This window comes from Danio rerio, chromosome 1, assembly GCF_052040795.2.
Source record: "Danio rerio strain M-AB ecotype USA chromosome 1, GRCz13ab, whole genome shotgun sequence".
Classification (NCBI taxonomy): Eukaryota; Metazoa; Chordata; class Actinopteri; order Cypriniformes; family Danionidae; genus Danio; species Danio rerio.
The window spans coordinates 45,004,908-45,027,568 of NC_141021.1; the positions used below are offsets into that span (position 1 = coordinate 45,004,908).

At 34.3% G+C, this 22,661-nt stretch overlaps 1 protein-coding gene and 2 long non-coding RNA genes across 10 annotated transcripts in view; all 3 read left to right on the forward strand.

Moving 5' to 3' along the window:
- The window catches only part of ctnna2 (catenin (cadherin-associated protein), alpha 2), a 782,625-nt gene that overhangs the window by 248,390 nt on the left and 511,574 nt on the right, over positions 1 to 22,661 (forward strand).
- LOC147846975 (uncharacterized) lies at positions 1,293 to 4,014 on the forward strand. The gene is made up of 2 exons (XR_015476871.1): positions 1,293 to 2,980; positions 3,876 to 4,014. It is a non-coding gene; the product is annotated as an uncharacterized LOC147846975 (long non-coding RNA).
- On the forward strand, positions 17,974 to 21,192 carry LOC147846976 (uncharacterized). Of its 4 annotated transcripts, XR_015476861.1 has the most exons (9): positions 17,974 to 18,062; positions 18,336 to 18,375; positions 18,666 to 18,693; positions 18,867 to 18,923; positions 19,026 to 19,051; positions 19,229 to 19,367; positions 19,474 to 19,577; positions 20,155 to 20,229; positions 20,621 to 21,192. It is a non-coding gene; the product is annotated as an uncharacterized LOC147846976 (long non-coding RNA). The 4 variants fall into 4 exon arrangements; XR_015476859.1 differs by lacking the exon at positions 19,026 to 19,051 and having other exon boundaries at positions 20,621 to 20,723; XR_015476858.1 differs by lacking the exons at positions 19,026 to 19,051; positions 20,621 to 21,192 and adding an exon at positions 20,502 to 20,592.

Below are 22,661 nucleotides of genomic sequence, written 5' to 3' on the forward strand. Positions count from 1 at the left end.
ATAAACATATTTGTGGTGTTGATGATCTTAACTCATTGCGTTGATGGTTTGGGAACCACTGGTCTTTATTATAGAGTGTTTTCTTGTTTCCTTTAATTGATTTCGACCCGCATATTTATTATACATTCACCATAATTCAATAGCTGAGGTTACAAGACCACGCTCAATGAATCTATTGACTTGTGTCATTGTTGGGCCTTTTCTCATTCCCCCACACACATAGCCTCCTTCAACAGTCTTTGTTAGTGTTTCTCTGCAGGTCTTTATCCCATCAGCAGCGCCAAATGTGCAATTTTAATCACTTTTTTTGCTAGGAGCTCAGAGCTCGATAAATATTCTCTTGTCAACATGCAAACATTTATAAATAAGTCATCTCCGCCCCAATGTTTCAGCCTGGTTGCTTGCACACCCCTTCGACAAGTGAAAATGAATGTCCGTCTCGCCCCAGTTTATTATGCCTCCTTGTTTACTACCGGAAAACATGAAAAATAAATGCAGGTGTGAAGTGTAAAGCATTAGGGTCATGTATGATGCATGAGATCATCCAGCCTGATTCTGGCTTTTTTTTCATTGTCTTCTATATTTCGAAGAGACAGATGTGGGAGTATATTCAATTGGCTGTCTTATTGTTTGTACAGATTACCGCATGTGCGTGTCTGAATCTGTGTCTAAAATGTTTAACAAAATCACATTGAGTTTAATTCACTGTCGGACATTCACAATGAAAGAACACAGCAAGATGTCCCATACTAAACCCTGCTCTTACTGTATGTGAACTTTAGTTGTTACATAACGTAAGGTAAGGTAAGGTAACGTAACGTAATAAAATGTAACGTAATGTAACACATAACGTGACATATTGTAACTTAAAATATTTAGTTTCTTTCTTTTACTTTTATTGTGGAAAGGGCATTTTATAAGCATCCAATTAAAAACAAATGACTTAATGCTTTCTATCTGTATTCAGAGTCATATATGCCCCCTTTTCTTCTTCTTCCTGGAAGCTGAAGTCTGTCTAGAATTCTGGCTAATGGTTAACATGACCTCTATTAAACACCCACTTTTCCAACAAAAATGGTAAGCACTGAAGTCTACTGTTTGCTAGTGCAACTAAACAAGCACAATCCAAATAACTGAAAAGCATTTACCAGTGAAGTGTTTGATTACAGAAATGACTAAACTGAAAATATTACTTTTGGGAAATACAAATGTAATTTTAAATTAATTAATTTATAAATTAATTTATAAACTAATTAATTTTAAATTAATTAATTATTTATTCATTTATTTGTTGGTTTGTCTGATTAACTTTTTTGTATTTTACAGTGAACTACACTTTTTTATTTAATTGATTGATTCATTCATTTATTGGTTCGTTCATAGATTGATTCGTTTATTAATTGATTCGTTCACTGATTGATTCATTCATTGATTCATTTCTTCAATAATTGACTTGTCTTTTGTTTGATTTGTTCATTGATTGATATATTGGTTGTTTCATTGATTGATTCATTCATGCATATTTATTCATTCAGTCATTCATTCATTGCTAATTAATTAAGAGATTCACTCTAAGTAAAAAAAAAACAAAGTCGTTCCTTTGTTTTTCCTCCCTTCCTTCCTTGACAGATTGATTGATTGATTGATTGATTGATTCATTCATTCATTCATTCATTCATTCATTCATTCATTCATTCATTCATTCATTCATTTGTTTGTTCATTCATTCACATTCATTGATTCATTAATTGAATAATTGCTAATAATTGAGAGATTAACTCTGTCAAAAATATAGTTCCATAAATTTTTTCTTCCTTCCTTCCTTCCTTCCTTCCTTCCTTCCTTCCTTCCTTCCTTCCTTCCATCTTTCCTTCTCTGATTGATAGTTTGATTAATTAATTGATCAATTGATTTATTCATTTATTTGTTTGTTCATTCTTATAGATTAAATGATTCTCTCTTTAAATAAAAAACACAAAGTTGTCTTTGTTGTTCTTCGTTTCTCAATTAATTGATGCATGAATTCTTTAAATCTTTAATTTGATTTATACACAGTAAAATTAACATAAAAAATAAAAATAAAAACAGCACACACATTTACCCCTCTTTTAAGGTAAACTATCTCTTTATCTAAACATCAGCATGGCCATATCTGATCAGTCAGGTGGCCACTTAGTGAGGCGAAAGAGGACAGAGGCGTGTGACCAGTGCCTGCAAATCTCATTAGCTTTTGTTTTTAACCTGCCACGGTGCCACAAATAGCATTAATTGTTGTTATCGGACTTATAAGACCCTCCTCTCTTCCTCAAGCCACAGATCAGAGTGACTGCTCGTCAATTTATCTGATACGAGCTGTTGCTATTAGTCTGTCTGGATTTTACAGCCTTATCCTGTAAACACGAGGGTAACGGGGGCCACTGAGTCCAATTTATAGAACCTCGACAGGCTATTTACAGAAGCCAGACAGAAAAATGGTTCTGATAGTAGATCTTGTGATCAGAAGAGCAGATCTCCTGCGCCGTGGTATATAGTTGAATGCATTTTAACCTTGACAAATTTGAAACCTTTTTTTTTGCTGATAGTTGATCGTAAAACAATGATATAGGCAGAAGGAGGTCAATAGAGCTGTTGGTGTGGAACCAGAATTTATTTGTCATCAGGTTTGAGTCCAAAAGTGGAGTGAAACTGTAACTCGGCTTCTGTTTGGACCAAGGATACACACACACATAATGTGCATACATATACATACATACATACATACATACATATACACTACCTGACAAAAGTGTTGTTGCCTATCCAAGCTTTAGGAACAACAAATAATAACTTGACTTCTAGTTGATCATTTGGCATCAGAAGTGGCTTATGTGAAAGGCAAAAGCCTCTAAATTATGCTTATTTTACCTAAATAAAATATTATCATGCCTTCATTTTTAATTATTTAATCAGAATTGTAAGGTCAGACTTTACTTTGACAAAAGTCTTGTGACTTTACAGAAATAATGCACTTTATTAAAGTTATAAAGTCATAGTGCAGTGGAAAAATAATTAATATTGTATATGACTCCCATGAACTTGGAGGACAGCATCCATATGTCTCAAATAACCTATTAATGAAGTCACTGCAATGGCAAAGAAAGTGTTCTTGCATGACTCCCAGAGTTTATCCTGCTAAAGAATTTGCCCACTCCTGTGGTTAGTAATGTAATGGGCAGCACAAATCGATACCTCAGGATGTTGATGTTGTCATCCACTTTGCAGATATCTCCCCAGAGCTGAAGATCTTTGGTTCGGGTTTAATTTCTATCATTTTAGTTGGGATCGGGTTGGGTTGAGCCGGGCTTGGCTTGCACAGTAAATGTTGTGATAAATTTCGATTGGCGCGAGAAAGTAATCAAATCGTTTGTTGCAACATTAAAATCCATCCCTGCAGAGGTGAAACAAACGATGATGAAGAAGTCAAAAACAGCGAAGTTTGACTGCGATCAGGCCTATATAGAGTGCAAAGTTACAGAGGACTTATTTTATTTCTTTGTTCCAACTTCCAAGTGGCCTATCGCCTATATTTGTGATGAATAAAAACATATAAACGACTCATTGTTGAAAAAAGCTCCAGAATTGGCCAGCCCAGTCACCAGACATGAACATTATTTAGCATGCATGGGGTAAGATGAAGGAGAAGGCATTGAAGGCATGACTTATTTTTATTAACTATAAAATAAAACAAATAAGAACAGAAACAAGAGGGGGGGGGGGGGGGGTTGTTCATTAACAAACAATTAAACAAACAAACTTGACTGGGCAGGACTGGCAGGGATCCTGGGTGGATCAAGGCAAGACTGGAAACGACAACATACGACAACCAACTGGCACAGGACAGCAGACAGGAGGAAGCTATAGGGAGAACAAATTAACAAAAAAACAGGTAAACAGAATTAACTAATAAATGGAAAATAAGGAGGGAGGGCGATAGACAGTGGAGAACGTGACACACAAAAAAAAAAAAACAAGCCATGTGCTCATGCAAAACAGGACTAGAATATGCAGCCAATGAGAGAACCCCTCAACCACATGTTCACATAAAACAAGTGTAAACACAGACCATGTGCAACAAGCAATGGCAACACAGAAAGAACGCAAGACATGAGTACACGATAAATAAAACACCTAGGCTGCGTCCGAAAACTCAGTAGGTACTGCATTTAAATTTAAATGTACTACTCGGCCGTTAGAAAAGTACGTTCTATACAGTATGAATGTGAAAAGTATGAATGAAATTCGGACGTACTACATCCGCCATTTTGTCATGGTCACGTGACCTACCTGCGTCAGTTGCGTCACTTCACTTCCATTCATGAATTCTCTCGCGGGGCATTATGGGATAGCGCAGCGTGCATGGGATGCGCACTCCAGAATCTCGCCGGAAGTAGTCATGCGGGTACTTCTCGCATACTAATTTTCGAATTCTATGAATTCAGACATACTACTCGGCTCGCATACTGATTTTAGCGTACTATATAGTATGAAAGGATGTGGTTTTGGACGCAGCCCTACTGTATCGTGCACTAACATATGTGACTTTCATGTTCCAGCCAGTGGAGATCGCAGATTTTTAAAGAAAGCAACCCTTAAACACGCAGATTTTGCAATGCCATTCAATTCACCGGTAGCGGTTAACCCAGGTTACTGGCAAATTAAAAGTCCTATTAGCATGTTTCGGCATGTACCGTATTACATTACATGCAATTCACATAACACTTACACAATGCTTAATACTCATTGTTTTTTTAAAGTTTGAGTGTAAAAAAAGATTGTGCAGTGTGGGAAGAGATGGAAAAATGTACTGCGTCAGTCTGCCACAACCATTTCTGATCTCTTATGCCAGCGGTGCGTTTTGTACCCCGAGAAATGGTTTCTCTCTCTCTTTTCTTCTTCTCTCCTCCTCCGCCATCAGATAGGTGAAGCTTTGACCTTAATCCTTCATGGTCTGTCAGCCGCTCCTGGGCTGGCACAGCGGGTCATCAATAATGTCTGGCCCAGCATTGCCCACTGTTGGCACGGCGAACCCGAAGGCTGCACTGCACCCTGCCAAGCCCCAGGAGAGTTTATTAATGAGACTAGCTTGAGTGGGCATAGGTGAGAAACTGTGTGTGTGTGTGTGTGTGTGTGTGTGTGTGTATGTGTGTAAGAAAATGAGAGAGAAGAAGAAGAAGGCCTTGCTGCAGGGGTTTCAAACTGTAGTACTAGGGGTATTTCACCAAGATGGTCATTTATTAGAGAAAGCATTTGGCCAACATGGGTAAGAGTCTGGAAATGCCCTCAGGGTCAGATCTACAGTGGGCAACATTTACTGAATGCGAGCACCTTCACACTTCACGCATTAATAGGAAATGTGAACTTCTAGCTGTGTCTCATTTCAGCCTTAGGTCCCTGTGGCGTGAACTGAATGTGAATCAAAAAATAAATAGAAAAGAAAAGAAATAAATAACCTGGAATGTTATGGAAACATGTTGTTTTATGTTTGTTTGTTATTGAAAATGTTAAACAGTTGGCAGTGAGAGGTATTTTACGTGAGTGTGTGGTTGTAAATATCTTTAAAATGGGATTTGTTTTGGTCTGTTATGCTAATTTTTTGATAAATATTAAGGAATAGAAAACTTTCATTCATTAATTTTCCTTCGGTTTAGTCCCTTATTTATCAGGGGTCGCCACAGTGGAATGAACCACCAACTACTACAGCATGAATGGCAACTACAGAATTAAAATTGCAATTTTGTAAATTTAAACTACTGAGCACCATAAAAATCCTTCATATTGTTACGGCCCTGGTCTAGGGTCAAGGACATAACTCAAAAAAACACTGGATAAATAAAAATCACTCTTGGAGTTGGGTCCATTTATTTATTATTTTTTTTATTTGTTTTTTTCTTTTTTTAAACAAAATGTAAAGCCAAAATACCTCAGAGAGGATCCACAGAAAAATAATAAACAAAAATATATACTCTACCTAAACACCCAAATGCAACTAAATACACCTAACAAAGTACCAGAAATAAAAATACAAAAAACCTACTCCTTCCTCCCTGACTAAATATAAAAACAAGAGAAAATATTTGCAGAAAAGAAAAGTGTGAAGTCCAACCCTTACTGCTTCTCGCCGTGTATATACTAAGTACATACAAAACGGGTATACACAATCAAAATAACACTTGCAACTATATATTTTTCCTACAACACCAAACGGCTAATAACACACCATCCAACTCGCTCTCACGCTCCACGATCGTTTCTTTTTTTTTAAAAAGATGCCATGGGCCACTCCAGCCAATCCCAGGGCACGTCATATGCGTAAATAAGGTGGGGCCTGTGCAGAAGAAAAGAGAGAAGGAGAGAAAGAGAGACATACCTGCCAACACAACTTCCCACCCATAAAAGTCAAAATTTTGACAATTATCATAACAAAAAAGCAAACAAACTACTACAATCTACAATTAACAAACTATACTACAATTTAGCTCTAGAATTAGTATCGGCAAGAAAAAAGTTTGTACCCTGTATGTGGTGGATGTCAATGTTAAAACCTTGCAGTACTAATGTGCACCCTAATGTGGTCTGAGAAGATTACGACAGGTAAGTTGCTACCACCCACATATATCTCAAAGTACTGGAATATGCTGGAATATTTTCCTCTAAAACATTTATTTTTTGGAAGGGACTGAAAAAACAAAGACATTGACTAATCAAGTTGGGGACTAAATTATCAGTGAATTTTCATTCTGGAAGCCTGCCTTTATTTACTTTCCATCTCTATGAAATGTCGCAGCAAAATTTAGCAACTGTTGTCTACTTCCGCCACTGAACGATAACTCCCGGTAAACTTTCCATGTGCTTTGAAGAGAGTATGTACAAACTGACATTTATCTTTAATAAAGCTGTCAAAACATCTGCTTTACAATGTGGTCAAAATTGGCCGCATGTCTCCGTCACATGACTAAAATGCATCATTGCTTTCGAAAGCTTCCATTTTCACAGTCCACACTGCAACACAAAAAATGGCCTTTTCAAATGTTTCCATTTTGGACAGCGTTTTCGAAAAAATATGTAGTTTTGTTTCCCAAAAATGGTGTTTCAGTGAGAACGGAAGGCCAAAACCGAGAGAAAAAAAAATGTTTTGAATGAAAATGTCTTCACGATGGCGCAGTGAGTAGCACGATTACCTCACAGCAAGAAGGTTACTGGTTCAAGCCTCAGCTGGGTCAGTTGACATTTCTTTGTGGAGTTTGCATGTTCTTCCTACATTCACGTGGGTTTCTTCCGGGTGCTCCAGTTTCCCTCACACACCAAAGACATGTGGTTTGGGTGAATTGAATAAGATAAATTGGCCGTAGTGTACGTGTGTGAATGCAAGTGTGTATGGGGGTTTCCCAGTGTTGGGTTGCTGGATAAATTGGCAGTTCATTCCACTGTGGCGACCCCTGATGAATAAAGGGACTAAGCTAAAAAGAAAATTAATGAATGAATGAAAATGTCTTATTGTGGAGATGGCCTCTGTCTTATTCCTTGAAATTGAACTGGGGTGCAGAGTGAGATACACTGTGTTCAAAAAATTGAACCCGTTACTGTATCTATCCCAATAGCAGACGCTGTTTATACACGGGTGAAAAAACCCTATAATATAGAATAAATGACAATCTTCTCATCTTCTACTCCAGCTTTATATTGGTGTCCACCGGACAGTCTGGTGTGCCGTGTATCATTATTTGAGTGGAGTTGACACTTTGCATCAGTGGCCTTGCTTTCTCTGTCACACTAAGGAAAGTGTGTCATCTCGTCCTCCCACATCTCTCCACCTCCTCTCCTGTAATTACCTGAAAGCATCTGAATACGCTCCTCAGAATGGAGGCTTTCGAGTGTCTAAATGAGCTGGGCTGTAATGGGAAGTCTGCTCTTGGTGTGTCCATGTTTGCTTGAGTGAAAATTATATGTGAGCATGTTGGTATACAAGTGTTAAAAACACTTTTTCAAACTCTTGACAGCAGCAGTGCTATCTAAGGACATGCTCGAGGCACATATTCAGTTCTTGCTTTACTTTCTGAGCAAAAATTCCCTTTGCATAATGTATGTGTAACTAAAAAGCAAAATCATTTAGAAGTGCAATCTACAAAGACAACATATTTATAGTTTTTGTCTCATTTCTAGTCCAAATATCTAAAAATCGTTAAATCAAGCAGCATTTTAGTAGGCATGTCTCTAGTAGGGAAATTGGGACAAGGTTTTGAACTCGATTGGAATCGGATGTTACCTCCCGATCAGGACTCCTATAGACCTTTTTCTTAGAACGCAAAATTACCTCTAATGCTTTGCGTGAACTTCCGGTCGGCAGCTTTTGCGTTTTGCATCTTTGAACTAATACTGCGTCGATCAGCACCACCTCCTGGACTGATCATTTAAAAAATTTGATCTAATGGAAAACAACTGCTGTGAGGCATTTCCCCTTCATTGTCAGACAGCATCTTGTGTCGTTTAAATGAAGCCTTTTCATCGCTAAAGTCATAATTTTCTTTTTCCTTCAAATGCATAACAAACCCAAACAAATGTATTTCACCAAAATGTTTGACACACACACATAGCCTATTGTACTGTCCACTAACACACTGATTTAATAACTGTGACAAAGTGAAAATAAAGTGACATTTTGAAATGACAGAAAAACACAAACTGTAGTATAAATACTACACAATAAATGAAAAACACAAACTGTAGTATAAATACTACACACTAAATAAAAAAAACGGCTTGCGATTCAAATAACCATGCAAATCAGCCAATAGAGTATCAAAAGCAGACTTTTATTGGTCATTTTTGTAAATTGCATGACTTACACACCTGTTTGCTCTATGATGCAGTGAAGTATTGCGTGTGTGTGTGCGTGCGTGTGTGTGTGTGTTGAAGAGTCACTGAGCTAACAGCTGACAGGCATGGGAGACACACACACACACACTGAATTTCTGACGGCAGACATGTAAACTAGGAGAACGTTTTTCTCTCGCGCTTGAACCACAGATTATGCCGGCTTTAACACACACCTCTTATAGTTGTGTCACAAAAAAACTGCGTAATTCACTCCAAACGCTATTGAAGTTCATTTTCTGAACGCAATTTACCAGTTGTAAACGCTTTGTTGTAAAAACAGAAGTTCTAAACATTTAACCGAAAGACGCCGGTCGCTATGCAGCAGCCGCCAAGAAAAAGATCTATATTCTCATTATTTCATATCATATCTGTAGTTAGACCTGTAGTTCTGTAGTTGTAGTTAGAGTTAGACCTCTTCCTCGACTTCACACAGAAACAGCAATGCGTGCAGCATTACATTACTTTGTTGCAGAGATGCTATTGGATAAATGCTGGCAAAGTACAACACGGAATGAGCTTGAAGCGGAAAGCGCGAGTTTGTGGTAAAGTCTAGATAGTATACAGCTGCGCATATGCACATCAATATAGCATACTTTTTGTTACACTGTATAACAATAATTACAAGTTTAACAATACTGTAAATGTGTTGGGTAATTTAATAAATAACATAAGTAATACTTGGTACAACATTTTTACATTACGATTGTGTTTATGGTTGGTGTAGGGGTAGACGTTAATAAAATACGATTAATGGGAAATGTAATAAATAATATAAACAATTTTCGGTAACTTCCGGCCACAAACATATCTGATCTAGCAACGTCCCTAGTATGTGTGTGGTCTGAGGTAGGGTTGGGCGATGTCGACCAATTTGGCATCGCACAATGTCTAATGTGAAACATTGCGATGGACGATGGCATTGTCGTGCATAGGCGGAGGTGAATTAATTATTTATGAATAATTAAGTAATTCATAACGAATTGTTTATTTGTAGCTTATTGTTTCAACTACCTGACTTGCATCATCTTTGTTTTAACCATAACCAAATCATAACTAAATGAAGATAAATTACACATGAAAAACCACCTGTGTTAACGGGGCCTAAATGTGTATTTTTCGCGAGGGGGTTTGCGACAGGGGCAGGGTGGGGATTGGTGATGCCAGCCTAGCATTGTGTTGTCTATCGGCTATCGGCAATGGACAATGGCATCGTCTTTCGGCCCAACATTTCTAAAGGTAAAGTTGATAACTACAACATTGCCAAAGTAAACTGTGTGATATGTAAACTTGGGATTGCAAGAGGTATATCACACGACATTGGCAGATAGTCAAAATCAAGTGACTTGGACTTGGGGGTAAAAAAAATAAAATAAAAAACCTGATTGGGACATCCCTAATTTTTAGACAAACAAAAATGTTGTTTAATATTTAGTAATAATAAGTCAAAATATTTTTTTCCCCAAAATAGGCGACACGATAGTTCAGTTGGCAGTTTCCATGCTCTCCCCATGTTCACGTGGGTTTCAGGGTGCTCCATTTCCCCCGACAGTCCAAAGACATGTGGTATAGGTCAATTGAATAAACTAAGTTGTCTGTAATATATGTGTCTAAATGAGTGTGCATGGATGTTTCCCACTACGTTGCAACTTTAATGCCATTGGCTGTGTAAATTCATTCTGCTGTGACGACCCTTGATTAATAAAGGGACTAAGCCGAAAGGAAAATGAATGAATACATGGATAAATTAACGAAATAATCTGGCAATGGGGGGAAGTATAGTAATCATATGTCAAACCAAAAACAAGATTATTTTTACTTACATCAATAGCAGATTATTTAGCTTTAGATATTAGTTTTAATGAAGTTTATTTGAGACTTAATTGAGACTTATTATTTCAGAATATAAAACAATATGTTTTACTTGAAATGCTTCTTAATTTAAAAATGTTTTGATATTTGGACTAGAAATAAGACAACGAATTTATTTTCTTATATTTTAGATTTTTTATTTTTTTGCAGAGTAAAGATTTGTATAAAAGTACTTCCCCCCTGCTCCAGGAATGTAAATATAATAGCAGACAGTTGAATTAAAAGCAACAATTTTTTTTCCCCTTTACTCTGCATCTGCTCTGCATGACCTGTGCTTTTAGCTTATTGAAAGTAAATTGTTTTACCCTTTAACTGTGCAGTGAAATGGATCTTTCTGTTGGCATTTGTAAAGTTACTGCACAGTTCCATTACATACCTTGAAGAATTATGTTATGAAGAGTCTATCTATCTATCTATCTATCTATCTATCTATCTATCTATCTATCTATCTATCTATCTATCTATCTATCTATCTATCTATCTATCTATCTATCTATCTATCTATCTATCTATCTATCTGTCTATCTGTCTATCATCTATCTATCTATCTATCTATCTATCTATCTATCTATCTATCTATCTATCTATCTATCTATCTATCTATCTATCTATCTATCTATCTATCTATCTATCTATCTACAAATGGATCAGTATGAAAGCATTTCACAAATGTGAAATTTATTTGAAAACCATGGGATTTATTTATTTATTTATTTATTTATTTATGTATTTATTTGTCTTAAAGACATGTAAATGTCTTAAAGGGATAGTTTACTCAAAATTGAAAGCTCTTTCATTATTTATAATGATTTACTTGTCCCAATCAGTCCACACTAAATGGTTATAAGAGACGTGTTAAAGGGATTATATGCAGCATTAAGTATCATACTTAGAGAGAAAACTTGCTAAATGCATTGTAAAGCTTGAAGCATTAGAATCGATACTCTGTATCGGCCAACAGCACATCCTTACCTCCCTACAGGTGCTGCTTACTAACAAGGTAACAGTGTCAAATACAGGCTCTGCATATGTAATAGAGTGTTTTTTTTTTTTTTGGTAATTTTTCATGGATGTGTACATATGGATCAGTATGAAAACATTGCATGAATGTGAAATTATTTGAAAACCAAGGGATTTATTGTTTTTATTAATTTACTTTTTTTCTATTTTTTCAAAAATCATGATTGATCATCCCCACTTAAAACCTGTAGCCATTGATAGCTTACAGGTAGTTAAATGTTTTTAACATGTTACTAAATGACTTATTTTGTATTCAACATACAAAAAAAAAAAAAAACTTATAAAGGTTTAATAGCACTTGAGGGTGAATATTTTTGGGATTCCTTATGGATGAATTATCATTTCCAAACCTTTATGAAAAGATATTTTAAAAAATGTTGGGAACCAGCAGTCATTGTAGCAAATGGATGAACTGTCTCTTTAAATTGTATCTAGGTAAGGAGCTTGTTACATTTCCTCAGAGCTTCTATGTTTATTTCCCAGCTGGCCAACATCACTGTCTTCTGAGTGGACAGAGGAGTTCGTGTGTGTATGTTTGTTGCCTTGGCATCAGCAAAGGCCTTTTTGTGTGTGCACAGCAGGACGGCTCAGCCATAATTAAGACAATTAATTCAAACGGAGAAGAGCGTTGCACATTAGCCAAAACATTTGCACACTGCTGATTTCAGCCGCTGGCTTTAAGAAATGTCAGTGGCATCAGGGCTAATCTGATTAAGTATTTGTTGTCTGTTAATGCACAATTAAAGGAAGGGGGAAAAGTAGTGTGCGCCTCTTATATACTTACACTCTTCCCTCTCTCATTTTTTTAATTATCCTGCATCTCTTTTGTTTCAAATCCCAGGGTTCTTTCTTCTTTAGTTTTTTGTTTGGGCACATATGGACATGGGAATCATGCTGGGATTTGTGCTAAAATAAACAGTCCAATATGGAATAAGATGGAAAAATGATATTTGGTCAGACAAACATATTTCAGAACAATGATATGAGAACATAAAATTGTAATTGAATGCTTAACTGATATAATACATTAATCCTGGAACAATGATCAAAGTACAGTTTAACCTTTTTTGGTCTATTGAGTAATGTTGCCTATTGGAAATGCACTAAACCAATAATAACCAACAGAAATTGCAACATTTGGAACAAAGCAATTAGCCTGTATGTGTGAAAACCGTCTCATGTAAAGGCTAATGTAAAGGCTAAACTGGCATTTAGTTGGGTTATTGTGGTCTAGCTGATGTTCTTGTCGGATAAAACTTATTTATTTTATTTTATTTTCAAATTTATTTTATTTATTTTTTATTTTATTTTATTTACATTTTATTATTTTTTTATTTATTATTTTTTATTTTTTACAAAATGTCTGTTCTGTATTTTTGGTTAATGTGGTCTAGCTGGTCTTCTTGCCTTGCAAAATTGATTTTATTTTATTTTTATTTTTTAGTTATTAACTTATATTATTTTAGTTTTTGATTATTTTATTTATTTTAGTTTTCGATTATTTTATTTATTTTATTTTTGACATCAAAATGTCTATTCTGTATCAGAGGTTAATGTGGTCTAGCTGGTCTTCTTGCCTGGTAAAACTGATTTTATTTTATTCTATTTAATTAAATTATATTAAATTTTATTTAATTTTAATTAATTTTATTTTATTTTATTTTTTTTTTTTTTTAATTTAAATATTTTTACATCAAACATCTATTCTATATTAGCATTTTTTAAATTGTCAAGTTCAGTGATGTTCAGTTTTGTAAACTGAACAGTTTTGTAAACAGTTTTTTAATTGCATTAAAAAGTACAACTAATATTTTGTTGTTATTGTTGTTGGTTTGATGATCACAATATCAGACATTGTAAGTTCAGTAAAAACTAAATTATTAGCCAGTTAACAATAAAATCTTTTAATCATTGATTAAAGCGCACAACAACAAAAAATAACAAAAAAAACTTCATAAAATTTAAAGTTATTAAAAAACATCATAAAACTTGCATAGTTATGCTATAATACTTTACTACAACTACACTATTAAGCATATTTTACATATTGTTTTATTCTGCTTAAATATTGCCATTTGCATTCATCAAACATACAATGCTCCACATTGTTAAAACAAATAAACATTAAAAAAAACATGATGATAAAAAAGTATTATTTTTGTACCAAAGTACAAGTATTTATAGAACAACCCTATTAACATAAACTGCTAAATTGTAATGTCACACAAAATGACACAGCCTATCAGAATCCTCTTTTCTTTATTTTTTTTTTTTCTTTTATCCGTGTGTGTGTATCTCTGTCTTACTGTATTTCCTTCAAGTTGCCTCTCTGTATCTACCTTTCTGACCTTGGCCTTATCACATTAAAGCCCTTCTATTTCCTGTAAGAGGAAGAACGACTTCATCTCCAGATTGGGCTTTTAGGGAAGAGTTTACCAGGCGCCTATCGGGCACATTTATCCCAGACCGCTCCAGAAATGAGTCAAGCAAAATAAGCAGGGGAGGAGGCGCTGGCCGCGCAGATGGCTGTCTCTGACACCGAGAACAAATTATTCACCCCATAGAGGCTAATGTACATTAGCGAGGCGACGTCTGCTGCTGGGAGGAGACGACAGGGACAGGTATCCCCACAACTCTTCTGCTGCGAGACACACTACGCCAGGCTTTACAAAATGCTCATTAATCCGCCACCGATGTTTTGTACGCTTGCCGGAGTCGTACAGCAGGGGAGCTGGGACACACCGGCTAGCAGAAAAGACTTATCTGTGATAAAGATAAACAGACAACAACAGATAGTACAGCAGGGAAATATACAGTAGCCTGTTACAATTATTGAGCCATTCTGAGAGATTTGTCTCTTAACTTTACTTATCTCAGACTATGTACTCAACTGTGTGGAGTCAGTTGAGTAAATGCAGTTGTTGTTGATTTCTTATTTAGAAACAGTACAGTTCGGTTCAGTTGTGTTTGCTTTGAGACACTAGAGCAATATAGTTTCACTTTTAACTTAATAATAGCAATAATTAAACTTCAGTGATGCATACATAACTATACACTTTACATGCTATAACTGCATGTCTTTACATGCTTCTTCTTAGTGCTGGCAGTTTCTCTGGATAAGGTAAAATGACTGTAAATACTCCCACTGCAGACAAATAAGAATGTTCATTCATTCATTCATTCACTCATTTTCCTCCGGCTTTGTCCCTTATTTATCAGGGGTCACCACAGCGCAATGAACCACCAACTATTCCAGCACATGTTTTGCGCAGCGGATGCCCTTCTAGTTGCAACCCAGCACTTGGAAACACCCATACAATCTCGCATTCGCACTCATACACAAAGTCCAATTTTGTTTACCCAATCCACCTACAGCAAAGGGCTGTTGACTTGAATTTTTCACCAAATGTTGGTAACAATCAAAGAAATGTATATATGCAAAGAAAACAAAACTAATTAGTTTGCAAATGAAATTCTGTGTAATAGTAGTAGTAGTAGTAGTAGTTCTTCAGCAACTCATTGCCTTTTGTCATTGTGAATTAATATCAGCTGCTTTAATTCAATATTTACATTGTCAGGAGGATGAAGATGAAACCAGGGTGGACATTTCAGCAAAATAATAGCCCAAAACACAGCCAAGAAAAATCTCAAATAGTTTCAGTGAAAGAAAATCAAGCTGTAGAATGGCCCAACCAATCTTACATCCAATTTGAAATACAAAATAAAGATCAGATCAGAACCCTCAAAATTTTTTAACTCTGTTAAAGTTTGTGAAAAAGAAATTACACCTGAGCATTTCATGTGACTTCATTCGTCATATGAGAGCAGTCTTTACACTTCTATCACTAAAAAAAAGAATAATAATAATAAAAAATTATATAAATAATTAAATACATATCAGTAGTTCAGTACTTTATCCTGTGACATTCCATTGTTATTACACGTAACTAATTTTTCAGATATTTTCCAGTTTGTATTGTTTGGGTTTTTACCACAATCTGGTTAAATTTCATGTCGAAAGCTCCTTAAGAAATATTATTCCCAGGAAAAAAAATATGACATTTTTAATACTTATTGCCCCCACTTTATTAGGTTTTAAAATAAACATGTACATTTGGTAATAAATTGGTGAGTTCTTGTTTATCATTTATTCAAAATGTTTTCTCACATAAGCATTATTTGGAAAGCAGTCATTTTTGGACACTTTCAGACAATCAGGATTTATATGATATTTATTTATTTATTTATTTATTTACAAGTATCATTTTTGTACCAAACTACAATTTATTTATTGATTTGTTATTTGTTAATTTGTTTGTTTATTATTTTTTTTTACAAGTATCATTTTTGTACCAAAGTACAATTTATTTATTGATTTGTTATTTTTTCATTTATTTATTTATGTATTTATTTATTTATTTATTTATTTATTTATTTATTTATTACTTTTTATTTACTTATTTTGTTTGTTTGGTATTTATTTCAGATATTAATTTATGTATTTATTTAAAATTTTAATAAATAATTTATTTGTTGTTATTTGTTTATTTATTTAGTATTTTATTTTATTGATTTATTTGTTAAAAATGTGTTATTTGCTTAATATTTTATTCATTTATTTATTTGTTTTTGTTTGTTATTTATTTATTCATTTGTTTATTTGTGTCTTTCTTTCTTTCTTTCTTTCTTTCTTCCTTTTTAGATAGATGTATAGTTGTTCTAATACTAATTTATCTAGCCCCCTATTATAATCTTATTTTTAATAATATAAAATGTTATGGATACACTGTAAAAAATTTCCAGGTTTTCACAACAAGTTACTGTAATTTTTCACAGTAAATTACATTAGTATCCCTTCACAGTATTTAACTGAAAAATTCACAGTAATATGTTGTATTCATAATTTTATTGTGAAATTACGGCAGGTAGCATGATTACAGCAAATTACTGTGAAAAAGACTATATATTTTGCACGTTAGTTATAGAAATTCAAACCTTTTTTTAATTCAACGTAGAAATTAATACAAATTACTTTTAACAGATAATAACAGAATGTTATAGCCCCCAAAACGATTTGGTTACCAACATCTTTTTGGTTGTACTGCACCATTATTTTTTTTTTTTTACAGTTAACATAGAATATGAAATAATATTTAATGAACATATCTGTGTGCTTAGCCAAAACATAATAAACTGGAATAAAAAGTAATTAATTAATGAAACCAAAGACTGTTAAACAGCCAAAAATTATTTAAATGTCAGGGTAAATGTCTGCTTTAGACGGTTTCATGAGTATTGGACACCTGTCATTGCCTGGAGGTCACTAATCTCAGAATTATATATATATATATATATATATATATATATATATATATATATATATATATATATATATATATATATATATATATATATATATATATAAACCACAGATTAGAGTTTTAAACAACTACATTCTAGCATGAAAAACAGTTAAAACTTCATTTTCTGACGCATATATAGAGCCATCGAAGACGGGGCAATTGTCCCAATGTCTAGCCTGAAGACAGGCGCCTCTCGGCGGATACATGAGTAATGAGCGCCGTTACCGCCTGGAGGTCATAGATCTCCGCTACCGGCAAAACACACTTAAAATTACACACAATCTTTACTAACAATCCACAGATTTTGGTTTTGAAGAACTACATTCTCGCATGAAAAAGTGTTAAAACTTTATTTCATTACATATTAAAAGCAATATTTATAATATTATGTGCCTTCTCATCCACCATTACAGCTTGATGCAGCTTGGTGCGAAATGAATCCTGGGAGGAAAAAATAATAATTCTTAATACACTCCAAACGAACTTTATTCTGATTGTTAAAGTCAGAGATATGTAATATTTTGAATGGCGAAGAAAAAAATTAACTTTATATTTCAATGAATATATCACTTTTGCACTGCTTCGGTTCAAGACTCGTGTGACATTGAATCAGATTCAGATATTTTATCAGACGTGTTCATAAGCTCATAGTCATCAACATGCAATTTGTGTACAAGCAGTACACGAACCAAGCAATATGATGAAATATTAATGAATTATATGTCTGCGTCTAACAATATTATGCAAAATGGAATCGGTTTCAGGCGAATTCGACTCTTTACTGTTCACTTAAAGGAGCCGATTCATTGAACAGAACTGACTCGACTCGACCGCAAACAAGCGCCATCACCACAGACAACGCCTGAGTCGTCTCTTCACCCAACGAATTCATCCTCGGTAAGTGTTAAAATGTGACTTTTGTCCGTTAAATGATTGTTGTATGTGTATTTCTGTATAGTGCATGTCATTTAACTGGAATTTACCGAGTACTTTGGTTGTACTCGCACATACAGGGTTTAAGCGCGCCTTTTTTTAAACAAGAAATTAACGACGCAGATGGTGATTGTAGTGTTTTCTGAGGTAACATAGCATAACGTTAACGTTAGTTCCTGAAAAAAGAAAGGGAATTTTCTTTAATTAACTTCTTGTTAACTGCATTTTCTGTTTCAGTACAAGACTGAAGTAAAGGTGAAATGACTGTGACGTTAAGGTAAGCTCTGGCTTTTACTTAAGTTAACGTTACGGTTAGTCACCATCTTGTACGTTAATTTTGTTCACTGTTACGTTAACGTTAAGTTAGTTAAATAAACTAAACTCATTATGAAACAAGTCTTAACTGTTTTATTAAACGAGGCTTATAATACAATTCAGTTGTATTATTTTAAACTAACACAGTACATATTGTATATTTCTCACTGGTGTTAATGCATTGCTAACATTTACAAATGAGAACTAATTGTATATTGTCACTAACTGTAGATTTTATTCTTTGGTGTTCAGGTGTACCTGATAATAGCTGAAGTGTGAGGTGAGTGTAAATTCTGATCACACAAATATAACCTAAATTCATTATCACAATCTAAACCTATATATATATATAGAGAGAGAGAGAGAGAGAGAGAGAGTGTGTGTGTGTGTGTGTGTGTGCGCGTGTTAGGTTGAGTCTTATTCTACTCTTATTATATTCATATTTTTTTGCAGCCACAGCCACTGATGTTGAAACACTGATGCCAATCACCCCTCTCTTGATTATTAAAGGTAATGTTGAACCTTCCTCGTTTTTATTAGATTTTTAAATGTCAGGTTTTTCACAAATTTGTTGTGAGCAGTTTCTTGTACAAACTCTTTTTCTTCTTCCAGAAGTTCCACCAGTACTTCCAGTCGTAGTAAATATTAGACAAAGATTTTTTTAAACTATAGTTTTTATTTTTATTAGCAATTTTACTGGGCATGTCTGTTTGTTTGCTTGGTTTTTAATAGGCAGAGCATGGAATGTCAACTTTGTTTCTACAAACAAATGTAATTATTCACAAACATCTCTAATTTAGTCTTTCTTTCCCCAGCAGTGCAACATCAAACAAACAGTCTTATTCCTTGGAGGGTCGAGTGGTCATTGGACCTCACCTGGATTTAACGACTGACTTTGGATCTGGTCTGAAACTGAAGTATGCTGAAGATGCCTTTTGCACTCTGGAATTTAAGGTAATGTCTACAATAAATATTGTAACTGAGGGCTTGTTTTCGGGGGGTTAAACAAGGAATGTATAGGAGCACAAGTCATGACTCCCCTTGTCCCCTTGTAATAAAGGGGTGTGTTGCAGACTCAATTTGTTTGTCTGTGCTGGAGACCAATGGGAAAGCTGTCTTTAAAAGAATGGGGCTCTTATACCATATGTGAAGTTACCTATTCAGGTGAGTGGATTACATACAAGTCATTGCAAATGCATAAATAGTGGGAATTTTTTACTGGGCAGCACAAATTAAGTGAAACTCAAAAAACGTTGAAAAATATTTGGAATATTTACAAAAAAACTTAATTGAAATGAATACAACACAAGTGCTGTATCACTTTAATCAAGTTTTTTGCAAAATTTTCCTAATATTCAAATCATGAAAAATTAGCTTAATGCAAGAAACATCCTGCTAGTATTCAAGAACAAGTGCTATGATGTACGTGTTCAATTTGCAATAAGTGTGAACCCAGCATTAGATTATAGTCTGTAAACAGAAGGTGTAAATCAAATCAACTGTTTTAAAATGATCTGCCTAGGTCATTAAAATCACTATTTGTTGTTAGACTGTTCTTGAATGTGTGTTTGTGATGGAAATGTTTTTCAGATGTTTTTGTTTAAATGATTGCAGTTTGACTGAGCTACAGTATTGTCAGAATGTTCAAACTGAGCTAATAGTAATTTTGCTCTGTAGTGCAGCAGTAGTGTCCCAGTAGTGTTGTGTGAAGCTAACTGTTTGTCTGCCCTTTTGCTTATAGGTGCTTTTTGGGCACCAGTTTGGAGATGGAAGACAGACAAAGTCAAAGAAGCAGAGAAGACACATCAACCAGCAAGTGTGTAAAATTATCAGGAAAATGATTCATGATATATATATATATATATATATATATATATATATATATATATATATATATATATATATATATATATATATATATATATATGTATGTATATATATATATATATATATATATATATATATATATATATATATATATATATATATATATATATATATGAGAAAGAGAGAGCGCGCACTCTGAAGCACTGCTTTTTATATGTATGCTACATATGATGTCAGATTTTTTTGTTATTATGTTCTTAGGATTTTTTGAGGCTTCACCTTCACCTTTTGAAAGTTTTCTGAAATGCTTACACAGATGTCATTAAGCTGTTAAATAAATCTGTAAAATGTATGTGTGTTTGTTTTTATTTTGATTTTAGAGTCTTCTCAGATCACCCAAAAATGAAGATTCTGTCATCATTTACGCATTTTCAGGTTGTTTAGACACAAAGGGGAATATTTGATATTTTTATTCCTGTGTTTAACAAAAAAATCATTTTTAACAGAGCTGGAACAACCTGAGGGTGAGTAAATCAAGATAGAATTTTCATTTTTGTGTGACCTAAATTTGCTTTGAAATTTTGCAGCACCAAACTGTTAAATTACAGTAATCCGGGATGTAACTGTAACTTTACAGTTAAATCAGTTATTTAAACTGCAACCTACTGCTAAATCACAGTAATCATATTGCAAATTCACAGTAAAATATAGTTAATTCTACAAGATAATACTGTGAAATCACAGTAACGGACTTTATTATCTACTGTAAAGTTACAATATATGGTTGTAATTTCACAATAATTTAATGTGACAAAACCACAGTAAATTACTGTGAACTACCTCACAATAATTTACTGTGAATTTACATACAGTAATTTACTGTGAAAGTAATGCAATTATTAGCCAGTAATTTACTGTGAATTTAAGGTCAAATTTTTTACAGTGTATGTTAATATAAAAAATTATGTTATAATGAGATCTTCAACATTCTTACATGGCAAGAAAAGTATTGTTACTGAAAAATGAATTCCAATGTATAGTTTTGTTAACATCAAGAGTTTGTGGCTAATTGATACACTTATTTTACCTTTGTATTGATTTATTGCTTGATTGATTGATTTGAGCTGATAACAGCGATATGGCAAAATACACAGTGATTCAATTCCATGTTCACTGTTTTGTTTGTCAGTCTGTTTATATTAGCATGCTCTACATGCTTTGCAATATTATCTTCTGCATGATGAAGATCTGATATTTGTTGAAAACGTATTTGGCATTTTTTTAAATCTCTGCAGTAAATTGCATCTCTGAGTTTGAAACTCAATTTGAAGGTTTGCCATCTGAGTGCCATCTGTGTCGGCTCTTGCGGTTATAACTTTAGCTTTAAATCTGATGTATCTTTGAAAGCCAATATGGAAGCTGACATCTGTTGAATCTCTCTGAATGCTTCTTGCCATCTTATCCGTGTTAGATCTTTCTGATTGGCCTATGGTCTTCAGAAAAAGCAGGGGTCTCTGCGGTTGAAGACGACCTGCCGCGCCAGCAACAGTAATTACGTGTGTGATTTGCTTTCACATGTTGATTCAATGTGAGCTTATCGAAACAGCAGATCTTTGATCTTAAGAGCTCTTTCCACACAAACACGGTGGGGTTTTTGGCATCTACATTGCCTTTTATAGAGCTACACAAATTAGTTTGCTTTCTAAAAACCACACGCATAGATGAACATGCTGTTTCGTCATCCTATACTAGCAATTCAGTTGAAAAATCTAAATTAAAAATAACATTGAAGCTATAATAACCAACTCGAGTGTTTTGTAATAAAGGCACTATTTCTTCTGGGAATAGGCCATAAGATTTATCACAGACAGGGTGAAGTGTGGAACTGAAAAGCATGCCATATAGGTGGGTGAGTCTTTTAGAAATAGAAAGAGATGTTGAGCAATACAGCACTTGAATGTAGCTAATACAAAACAATGACCTTTTGCTGAAATATATTGCATTAGAAATGTACCACATTTAGTCAGGCTACGCTGAGCCATGCCTAGAAATGATTTATGGATCGAGCCTCATCTCTATGATTACAAAAAAAAAAAAAAATAGTAATAATATTAAAATAAAGTTCTGGGGTTGATACCTTGAGTATTTTTTAAACCGTTCTCAATGAATAGACTGCGTGTGCCATTTTTAAGCTAGTGTAGAACTTAGTGCCAGGCCATGGCAGGGGCTGATCGAAATTGTTATTGATTGTTGAGTTTCAGAAGTGAACCCACGCATAAACAACATCTTAAAGGTGCTGTAAGCAATTTCAATGCTAACTCCTGACATTTTTGTGAGTTTCAACCACATGGATGCTCTCCAAAATCCCTCACCCCAAAAAAATCCATAGTCAGGAAGAATAGTTTTGCTGAATTATTCACA